This window comes from Medicago truncatula, chromosome 5 (assembly GCF_003473485.1).
Source record: "Medicago truncatula cultivar Jemalong A17 chromosome 5, MtrunA17r5.0-ANR, whole genome shotgun sequence".
NCBI lineage: Eukaryota > Viridiplantae > Streptophyta > Magnoliopsida > Fabales > Fabaceae > Medicago > Medicago truncatula.
The window spans coordinates 7,950,035-7,960,076 of NC_053046.1; the positions used below are offsets into that span (position 1 = coordinate 7,950,035).

Genomic DNA, 10,042 nt, shown 5'->3' on the forward strand with positions numbered 1-10,042 from the left:
GAAATATACTCATCGACCATACTAAATGAGAAAGTGTTATAACAATACAACTTGATTAAAAATAGAAAAAGCAATTCTCAATAGCCTGCTCTAGTTTTCTAGTGAGAGAAACTCCAAATTCTCTCTAAACTTTCTTTCTCCTTCATCAAGGAGGGGTGATTTTAGGTCAATTTTTGACCTAGAATCACCCCTGTGCATCATTTTCTCTCTCTTTTCTTTTAATCTAAAAGTGGTTTTCACATATATCAAGTTTTTTATTTCGTGTCTAAGTGCGGCGTTGTGTTGTTCGTCGTCTTGTGCGTCGTTTGATTTCGCATCTGGTCGCAGTGTTTGTTTAGTTCCTATGGAAAGATCGACGTCAGTCAATTACAAATTCAACCAATGATTTGAGCGTCAATGTTGCAGATCCGGAAGCATGAGTATTTAGGTTTCTTAGGTTTTATCATATTATTTGTAGGCATTTTGTCGTTGTATACCATTAACCTGGATGCTGTGAGTTTAGCAATGCTTGTATATGATGTACTCTATCTATCAATTTGAATGAATGAATATCGTTTTGTTCTTGTATAAAAAAAAAAAAAAAAAATACAATACAACTTGATTGCTTTCACCAAAATTGTTTTTTTTTTCTTTTTCAAATCACACAAACTGGGGCCTTTTTCATCTGACATTATTAATACCTAGCATTATGTAAATATATCGAGGTTTCAAAGCATCTAACCTATTTGGCTGCTTGCACTGTGGTCGGGCATGGTTTCTTCTTTCATGATTGAATGTATTTAGTCATAATTTAATGCTTATTCATTCGAATCAATTTGAGAAAGAACGTAATTGTTAGTTAAGGGTGGTTTCTTTTCATGAAGTAGAGCATGTTGTTCTATGGATGGACAACAACTTCACTGTGCAAAGAGGATAATGAAAATCTTTTTTTTTTTTTTTGTGATTCTAAACTAAACTAAGCCATAATCTTAACTTTAAGCCATTTCTTCTTTTCTTTTATGTGGATATTAAATTAGGAAACTGTTGTTTTGTCAAGTATAATTGAATGACATGCTTCATAAAATATATATACATGTGCATTCTTCTTTATCAAAGTCTTATCCTAAAGAGGATTTACGAGTAGAGTACCATATAGCATTCAATTCCAATATAAAGAAATTGGTAGACATGAATCAAACCTAAAACTTAGTGTTCACACACGCTTCGGCTAAACTACGCAATCATTTATTCATCTTTATTTTAATTGTTGCATCGTTCTTACCCATACAAAAATTGTCCAACACTAATTTTGTGGCGTCGTAAATACATTGTTGGACAACTTATACAGTTTAAAATTACACTTGAAAATTACATGGATATCTCAAAACTCTGCCAATGTCATGAAAATTAGAATAGTAGCAGATGCAAATGACATAATGCATTTCTAGTATTAGTTTTTCTCTCCTGAAATATCAATTTCTTGAAGAAATTTGAGAAGTGCTTTGAGAGCAACATCAGCATCCTCACTTCTCAACAGCTGCTCTGCCACTACAGCAGGTGTGCATGGCATCTACTTTTTCCAATAGCTCTTCAATTTGCTCAAAGAGTGGCTGATGATGTTCTTCAATGTCCAAATAATTTGAAGCTAAGATTCTGAATGTATTGGCCTTAAGAAAGGACAAGTGAATATGCATGTCCATTCGACCGGGGCGTAACAATGCTGGGTCTACTTTGTCCTTATGGTTCGTAGTAAATACAATAATTCGTTCCCTGACCACAAACCATCCATATAGTTAAGAAGACTCGAAAGAGTAAACTTTTTAGGAGCAACAATGCCAGTATATCCAAGACCATGAGTCGCTGCATATCCAAGATCCTGAGTCTCATCATATCCAAGATCCTCAGGTGTTGGCGGCATGAAATTAACCTTGTCAAGTGCAAAAATAATACAGTTTAAATTAGTCTAAATATTTTTATTACTGCTGAATTTAGACTTAAGAGACCCAACTAAAGCTAACAAAACAAGAAAATGGAGAAATGTATTTTAGCATAATAGTTAATATGAGATGGTGAGGGAGTAAGAAAACAAACTGAAAACATTTCTGATCTTGATCAGTTAAGCACCTCCTTGTTGCAGTCAATGTCTTCAATAACAATGATGGATTTGTTAGATGTGTTCCTCATGACTCTCATGAGATATGAGTTACTATACACACCGCTTAAATCCAAATCATACACATCAAATTTCAGATATATTTTGCCATAGCAGCAACTAGGGTAGATTTTCCTGTTCCTGGAGGTCCATGCAATAGGTGAAGGAAGCATATGCCTGGAACCATGATGATGATGATGAACCAGTGTTTGTAAAAGAAGAAGAAAAACCACCAAACATAGGGGATCTCATGGTGGTGTGTGAACTTCGACATGAAGAGCGATGAAGAGTGAGTGAGAAGGATAAAGAGTGAGAGAGAGAGAGAGAGAGAGAGAGAGAGAGAGAGAGAGAGAGAATTGTGTGAACTTTTATGTGAAGAGTGATGAAGAATGAGTGAGAGGGATAGGGCTTCTATTAGGGTTTTATATTCAACGTTTTATTGAAAAGAGGGTTTATGAATTTCTTTAGATTCTTGGATCCAAGAAAATCAAGAGAACAACCTTTTTCTAAACAAAATAATCATAGATAGTTAGTTTAATGAAGTGAGGAAATCAAGGTTGAGATGGTTTAATGCATCTCAATATAATTTTTTTTCTTTATAATTAGAATATAAGAAAATATCTAATCACTGATCAATTAGTTAGGAATAGTGGGTCGATTATTTAAAATAGAAATGTGCATGTTATTAGTCTCGTGTCTTTTAAACATTCTTACATATAGTAAATTTTAGGTTTAATTACACCATGGGTCCTTTATGTTTGACGTTTGTAACAGATAGGTCCTTTAAGTTTGTTTTGTAACAGATAGGTCCTTTAACTTTGTAACAGTATACAACTAAGTCCTTCCGTTAACTCACCGTCAAAAAAACGCTGACGTGACTCTGAAGTCTGTGATGTGGCATGCAAAAGGCAAAAACATGTTATTAATTGGAAAATGTTATGATTATTTTTGAAGATTGCTGATGTAACTTGCATGTTGTTGGCTTTAACTTGTGTTATTGCAACAATAAGCTTGATATTTATTCAAGTAAAGTGAACAATCCTTGTAACATGTTGTTTTTTTTAGTTTAATTTAAGCGTGCAATCATGTTAGACGATGAAACATTGTTGAGTGTAACATTAATGTAATGTGTTAAGTGTTTTGTTTTAAGAAAATAAATGTTTTGTTAACGGAAGGACTTAGTTGCACAGTGTTACAAAGTTAAAGGACCTATCTGTTACAAAACAAACTTAAATGACCTATCTGTTACAAACGTCAAACTTAAAGGACATGTGGTGTAATTAAGCCTAAATTTTATATATAAATATTTAATTTGTATATCAGTTTTTGACAAATTACAACAAGATAAATGCTTTTTTTTTTTAAACGAAACAAGACATATATGCTTATTACTACTACAGAAATGACATTTCACATCGGTTGGAATCGATATTTCACATCGGGTCCTAACCGATGTCACTAAAGATGATGTTGTATGTCATTTTCATTTTACATCGAGTACTGCCCCGATGTGATAGACAATAATCCACATTCGGCCTGTTATGCTCTGATTTGATATGTGACCCATTAACCTGTAAACATATGATTTCACATCGGGTTTACAATGGCAACCGATGTCAAGTAGGAAAACTAACATCAGCACTAATATCCACCGATGTGAATTCTAGTTCCAATTCTGCATGCAGGAACACATTTCACATCAGTTAAAAACAAACCGATGTGAATTATTTCATTTATTTTTTTTATATAGAAACTTGGCTTGCTAGCTACTATACCAAATCAAATCTGCCTTTTTTTCTTTGAATTGGCAAAATTTAATCACCTAACTACAACAATACATTTGAAGCAATCGAAACCCGCAAAGAGTTTATGTCATCGGCAACTAAAAAAGAAGAAGATTTATACACACAAAAAAAAAAAGAGTATATGCTATGTCATTAGCAGTATCAAAACACAAAAAAGGGGCTCTTACTCTCTTCAACACCACGGACACGACCACCATGCTCGAATGTTCCAATAGCCTTTGTTAAGATATCATCATGTCCTTGTGGTACAAATGTTCCTTTTTCAGTTCCTTCAACCAACGAGTCCTACATTTGCAAAACACATATCCAAAACACATAAGTCAAGAAAAGGATGGATAACCATTTTTTTATATTACTCACATAATACTTACAATTTTCTCATCAACAACTCTCATATCTAATTTGACCATGTTTGGAATGATAAATTACATGTAAAACTATCTAATAAAAATTCACTATGATAAAAGGCTCATGTGCTCTAGAATGAAACTCTCATGTCTTGGCAATTCTTACTGTTAAATTACTAGAGACAGGGAAATTAATTCTACATGTTAGCATTAACAAGTTTGAATATTTTGGTAGGTGTCAATCTTAACTTGAAACATGAGCCTTTTATCATCGCGACCACGTTTTAGTATATGAGCCTTTTATCATAATGAATTTTGAAAGACATCATCTATTTCTTTACTCATTACGTAATAAGACTCATTACTCATTACCTATTAGAAGGATACTTTCATATTACTTACAATGATCTAGTGACCGAGTGAGCGAGATTCAATGATCGACCGAATGAGTGAGAGCGATGCAGCTATTGAGTTCGAGAGATCAACCTTCCATCAAATAAAAAAAGTATTACACAAAATTAATGACATTTCTAAACTTGGGGATATTTATCCAGTTAATTTATAAAATTATATAAATGGGGCGTTGACAGAAAAAAAAAAAAAGTTTACCACAATCTCAAACACTAACACAAAAACAATCCAAAATACAAGCACATTACCACAATCCAAAACACTAACACAAAGAAGTTACCCAAGAGTTCTGTCTCAAATTAATATAGTGGACATGTCACTTTCATATTCTTATTGGTATTTGTTGAGTCCACTTTTTGCCTATAAATAGGAAATCTCTCACAACAAACCTAAGCAGTGAGTTGAAGTGTGTATACAAGAATCTCAAGAGTATAAAACTGGTGATTGGGTTCCAGCTGCTCTCATTTTAGGTTTGTTACACTTCTAGCATAACCACTCAAACTCTTTATAATTCATGAGGTGATGTAAAGTTAGAAATACATAGTGTATTTGGTGATGGTGTTACATATATGATCCATTTTTGGAGCACTTTACCTTCTCTAAAAATCCTCTTTCATTGCAACAGTAGCCTGAGACATAGACAAAGCTTAACTTTAATACACATGATTATCATGAACTTTCCTAAAAAGTTTGAGGAGGTAATTGGATCTCATAAATGGTTTTAATTGCTAACTAACTATAGCAAGGTTTTAGTACATATGTTACATTTATATAAACTACAGTCTATATTCCTTAATCATCACTATTTTTTTATCTTATTTTATTGTTCCACTTTCTAGAAATTTAGTTTTACTTTAGGTGGCTTTTAGGATGGACTACTTTGTGGACAACAAAGACCTTTTGTTTTATTTGTTTTGTTTCTATCTTTCCATTAACAAGTAGATATATACATTTTATATAACTTAGCTCTGCTTACATATATTGACTTATGATCTTATATGTATTTCTATTTGTGACAAGATAATTATGAATGTGAGACAGTGGCTATTTTAGTGGTTTATAAAAGAATAATAAAAACATATTGATATTATACCTTAAAAAAACACAACAAATTAATAAGATTTCACAAGCTCATTCTTGAAATTCAAAACCATGAACATGACACAAGATTCTAATTAAGCAAGTGAGGTTTTCACATAACTAGCTCATAAATAAGTTCCAAACATAAATAAACAAAACTGGTTTATAATTTGATTACAGCACAAGCTCAAAACTACAATAATCCAGAATTTATTTATGCCCAAAGAGTCAAAGTTGTGTCAAATTTGAACATTTTTTCTTTAGTAGAGAAATCAGAACCTTAGTCAAAGTATCAGTGTCATTCTAAGATCACAAAGTTCATAAGCTCAATGAAGGTTATAAAGTTCCATCAACAATGACTTACTAACTGTATACATATATAGTTCTAAAAAAAAAATCCAAATGGTGGTTAATCAACCTCCTATGAGAAAGACTCTGTCATCGAATTATCTGACATTCATAATTATAAACCACTAAAATAGCCACTATCTTATTGATCTTGGTCAAAGTTAATGTAGTAATTGTGTGACAAAGTTATTGATCTTGGTCATCCAATCTTAAACCAATGGTGAAAATCATTTAAAGATATTTTAGTGAACGTCTAATATAAGCCATCCAATCTCAAATTGATGGTTGAGATCAATTAAAGTGTATAACTGCGTGTGTGTTTTTTTAATACAGTGAATCCAGAATCTAATGACAGAACTTGCACAAAATAGTTCGTCAAGTTCATGGTCTAGACTAAAGACAACTCAATCAAGTTAACAATTAGAAATCAAATATGACACAAGTAAGATGAACTTCTCAAGAAGCACTTACATAAATCACACAAACTTAGCAATCTCAATTTCTGCACATTTATTGACATAGTCACAATAACCGGCTAGTAAGCTTCTTTGAAATAATTTAGGTACAGCCGTAATGCCACATTCAAGATCAAGGAATGTTTTATATATGAAGGGTATTGGGTTTTTGTTACCACCATTATCTTGGTACAAATACAATATAGCATCTTAACAAAGTAAAATCTAAGACTAAAAAAACTAAATAAATAATACATAATCATCATAATAAAACACCGTTGCTATTGAGAAATTTGAAAAATCCATGACAAGTTCCCTGATATTACAAATACTTAGCTTCTTTGCTAGCTCCGTTCCGTAGATCAACTCATTAATTAGACTGTCCTGTTGCCTCTTAATGAGCTACAAATATCATGATTTTTTCAAATCTTAGCATATGCTCAACAAATCTTAACAGATGCATTTCCTCAAACATATGGCTTATAACCCAACATTAACACACTTAGAAGGCTTTGGGTAGATTATCAAAACACAAACACAGTACCACAATCCAATAACACACAGTACAAAATTATTCAAAATTGATAAATCACTAATAAAAATTAGGGAAATATGAATCTGAAATTGAATGAACACAAACAAAATTACCTTAGATTATTGATAAATCTGAGTTTGTCACTATAAACGATGATGAATGAATACTGTGAGAACTGTACCGGGGGAGAGAGAGAGAGAGAGAGTCCTATCTGCGAGTACAAAATCAGCACTGGCAGAGATGAATCGAGCAAGTGAGTGAACCAAAGAACAGTATCAACGAGAGACTTTTCCGGCGCAAGAGAACACTACCGACGTCGACGACTCAATACTGGTTGCGAAAGAGAAAGAGGTCGACGCGAACGGTACCATTGGCGAGAGAAACAAAGGGAGACGAGAAGATGCCGGAAAACAATACCTCAGTAGTCAGTACCAGAGAACAATAAGGTTTGTGAGAGAGAAAGGGTTTGTGTGAGAAAGATTAGGGTTTGTGTTAGAGGGAAAAACAATCGTGTTTCTAATTTTGACTAGTAGAAGAGGGAAAAATGAAATTTTCATAGGGATGCTTTTTCCCCTCAGGCATTATTTGCTATCGACGTGAAACACATTCATTGTAATTACAAAATCACCACCGTGCTGCTTTTTCCCTTCAGCTATCTTATCTGCTGATATGAATACATGTTGTAGATTTTCCAATAATTACGAAACTGCCACCGCGCTAGATTTCACTTCAGGTATATGCTGTCTGAAGTTAAAACCCTGATGTTAAATGTCTTTTTGGAAAAGGAATGTGTAAAACACAAATTATACATGAATATTAGTTAAGCGATTGACTCATGAATATTAGTTGAAAAAGGAATGTGTAAAACACAAATTATACATGAAATAAATGTTTGTCCTTATGAATTTTATTTATGACTAGCGAAAAGATGAGCATGTGTCCGTATCCGTTTTCTCGCTCTTTTTATTGCGATAACGTTTGAAAATTATGAATGATTTTTTTTTTTTTTATGAAATTTTGATTTTGATTAAAACTAAAAAATATAAATGTTTGTTGCTTTCAAGTTATAACAAACTAAACTAACCATGATTATCTATTTCAATGACACCAATTTATAACAAAAAATTATAATCTAAATTCTTTTTTTTAATGACACGAACAACGATCTTTATTATAGAAAAAAATTGTTTAAGAGCATAATTGGGATAATGAAAAAATAAGTATCAATATACACATATAGTTTGTTACACTTTTTAAATGATAAAGGAAAAAAATACACACACACACACACACACATATATATATATATATATATATATATATATATATATATATATATATATATATATATATATATATATATATATTACTTTTTTTTAATATTTAAATTTATTCTTATCTATTTTACATGTGTTATTTGTATGGAATTGAGGGCATTTTTGGAAAAAGAAAAGGTCAGTCCAAAAGAGCTGAAAGGAGTTATTTTCTTTATTTATATATAGTATAGCATAAATGATAAACAAACACACAATTTTGGACACATACAACACCATGGATAATTTCATAACTTCCACTAAAGGCAAGGACAAATTTGAATTTTCAATAGAAAATGAAGGGTAATTTTATAAATTTCCTCTTCTCTTTTCAATGTTCCCTCTTCCCTGTCAGTCGCATCCTCCTCTTCTCTTTTCATTTTCTTTATTTCGTCACCGCCGCACCCTCCCATCTTTCCCGTCGATGTATCCATCACCACATCCTGCCATCTTTCTTTCGTTCTAGTTCTCATATTCATATGTCTTCATCTGATTTGCGTTCACTTCTCGAAGATGGCGAGTTTAACGACGACGGTGGAAGAGAAAGGAGTTGCGAGATCTGGTTGAGAGAACCACGAGGCAGAGAGCATTGATTAATATAAAAACGTACAAGACAAATATTTGTCACTGATACGTAAAAAAACACTGCAAGTATTTCTCACTGGTGGATATATAAAACTCACGACATATATTTGTCATTGTTTATACATAAAAGATGATGGTCAGTAAGCTCAACGGGCGGTGACGACAAGTTTAACGACAACGAATTTAAAGGTCAGATGGCAGCGATGACAAGACACGAGAAAGAAGGTGCGAGATCTGACATTGAATCCAGCGGACGACGAGGAGGGAGTGATTAAGGTGGGATGGCAGAATTGATCTGTCTCGCTGCCGATGAAGGTGGAGGGAATAGAGTGGCTGAGTTCGATTGCAGGGAAAGAGAAAGAAAGAAAAAAAAAAAAACAGAGTGTATAGATGAATAGTGACATACGGTGACGTATTTTTGTCCAAAATATTGTGTCCAATTATCATTACTCATAGTATAAATATCTATTTTGTAAACAGATTTCTTACAAATTATTCCCTAGACAAATGTTTGTCACACATAAAGTACTCTATAAAAAATACGAGACATGCACCGATAATTCTAATAAAAAATAGACAATCATTGATTAATATAAAAACGTACAAGATAAATATTTCTCACTGATACGTAAAAAAAACACAACAAATGTTTCTCACTGATGGATATATGAAACTCACGACATATATTTGTCATTGTTGATACATAAAAAGTGCATGACAAATATTTATCATTGATGAATATAACAAAAAACCACAGGAGACACCTGAAAAAATAAATTATTAAACTTTAACAACAATGACAATGACGATGAATACCCAAGTTTAATAAAAAAATACTTCTATCTTTGAGCTTAAAAAAAAAATTACTATACTATGTAGATATTCAAAGTCATAACAATGACGATTGTAAGGCTACTAAGGCTAATCCGTAGGACTCTTCGGTGTTCAAATATATAGTACATACATGCCAAAACAAGTTAAAACATAGAAATATAGGTCACTAACTCACATATGTTGAGTGAGAAAATTCTT

At 32.4% G+C, this 10,042-nt stretch overlaps 1 long non-coding RNA gene across 3 annotated transcripts; it reads right to left on the minus strand.

The window, feature by feature from the left end:
* Window positions 1-1,182: 1,182 nt before the first annotated feature.
* LOC11415717 (uncharacterized) lies at window positions 1,183-7,850 on the minus strand. Of its 3 annotated transcripts, XR_005646268.1 has the most exons (5): window positions 7,226-7,850; window positions 4,686-4,769; window positions 4,104-4,221; window positions 2,071-3,806; window positions 1,183-1,906 (listed from the first exon to the last, which is right to left on the minus strand). It is a non-coding gene; the product is annotated as an uncharacterized lncRNA (long non-coding RNA). The 3 variants fall into 3 exon arrangements; XR_003012610.2 differs by lacking the exon at window positions 2,071-3,806 and having other exon boundaries at window positions 1,199-1,906; window positions 7,226-7,792; XR_003012609.2 differs by lacking the exons at window positions 1,183-1,906; window positions 2,071-3,806 and having other exon boundaries at window positions 3,891-4,221; window positions 7,226-7,785.
* Between the last annotated feature and the right edge of the window lie 2,192 nt (window positions 7,851-10,042).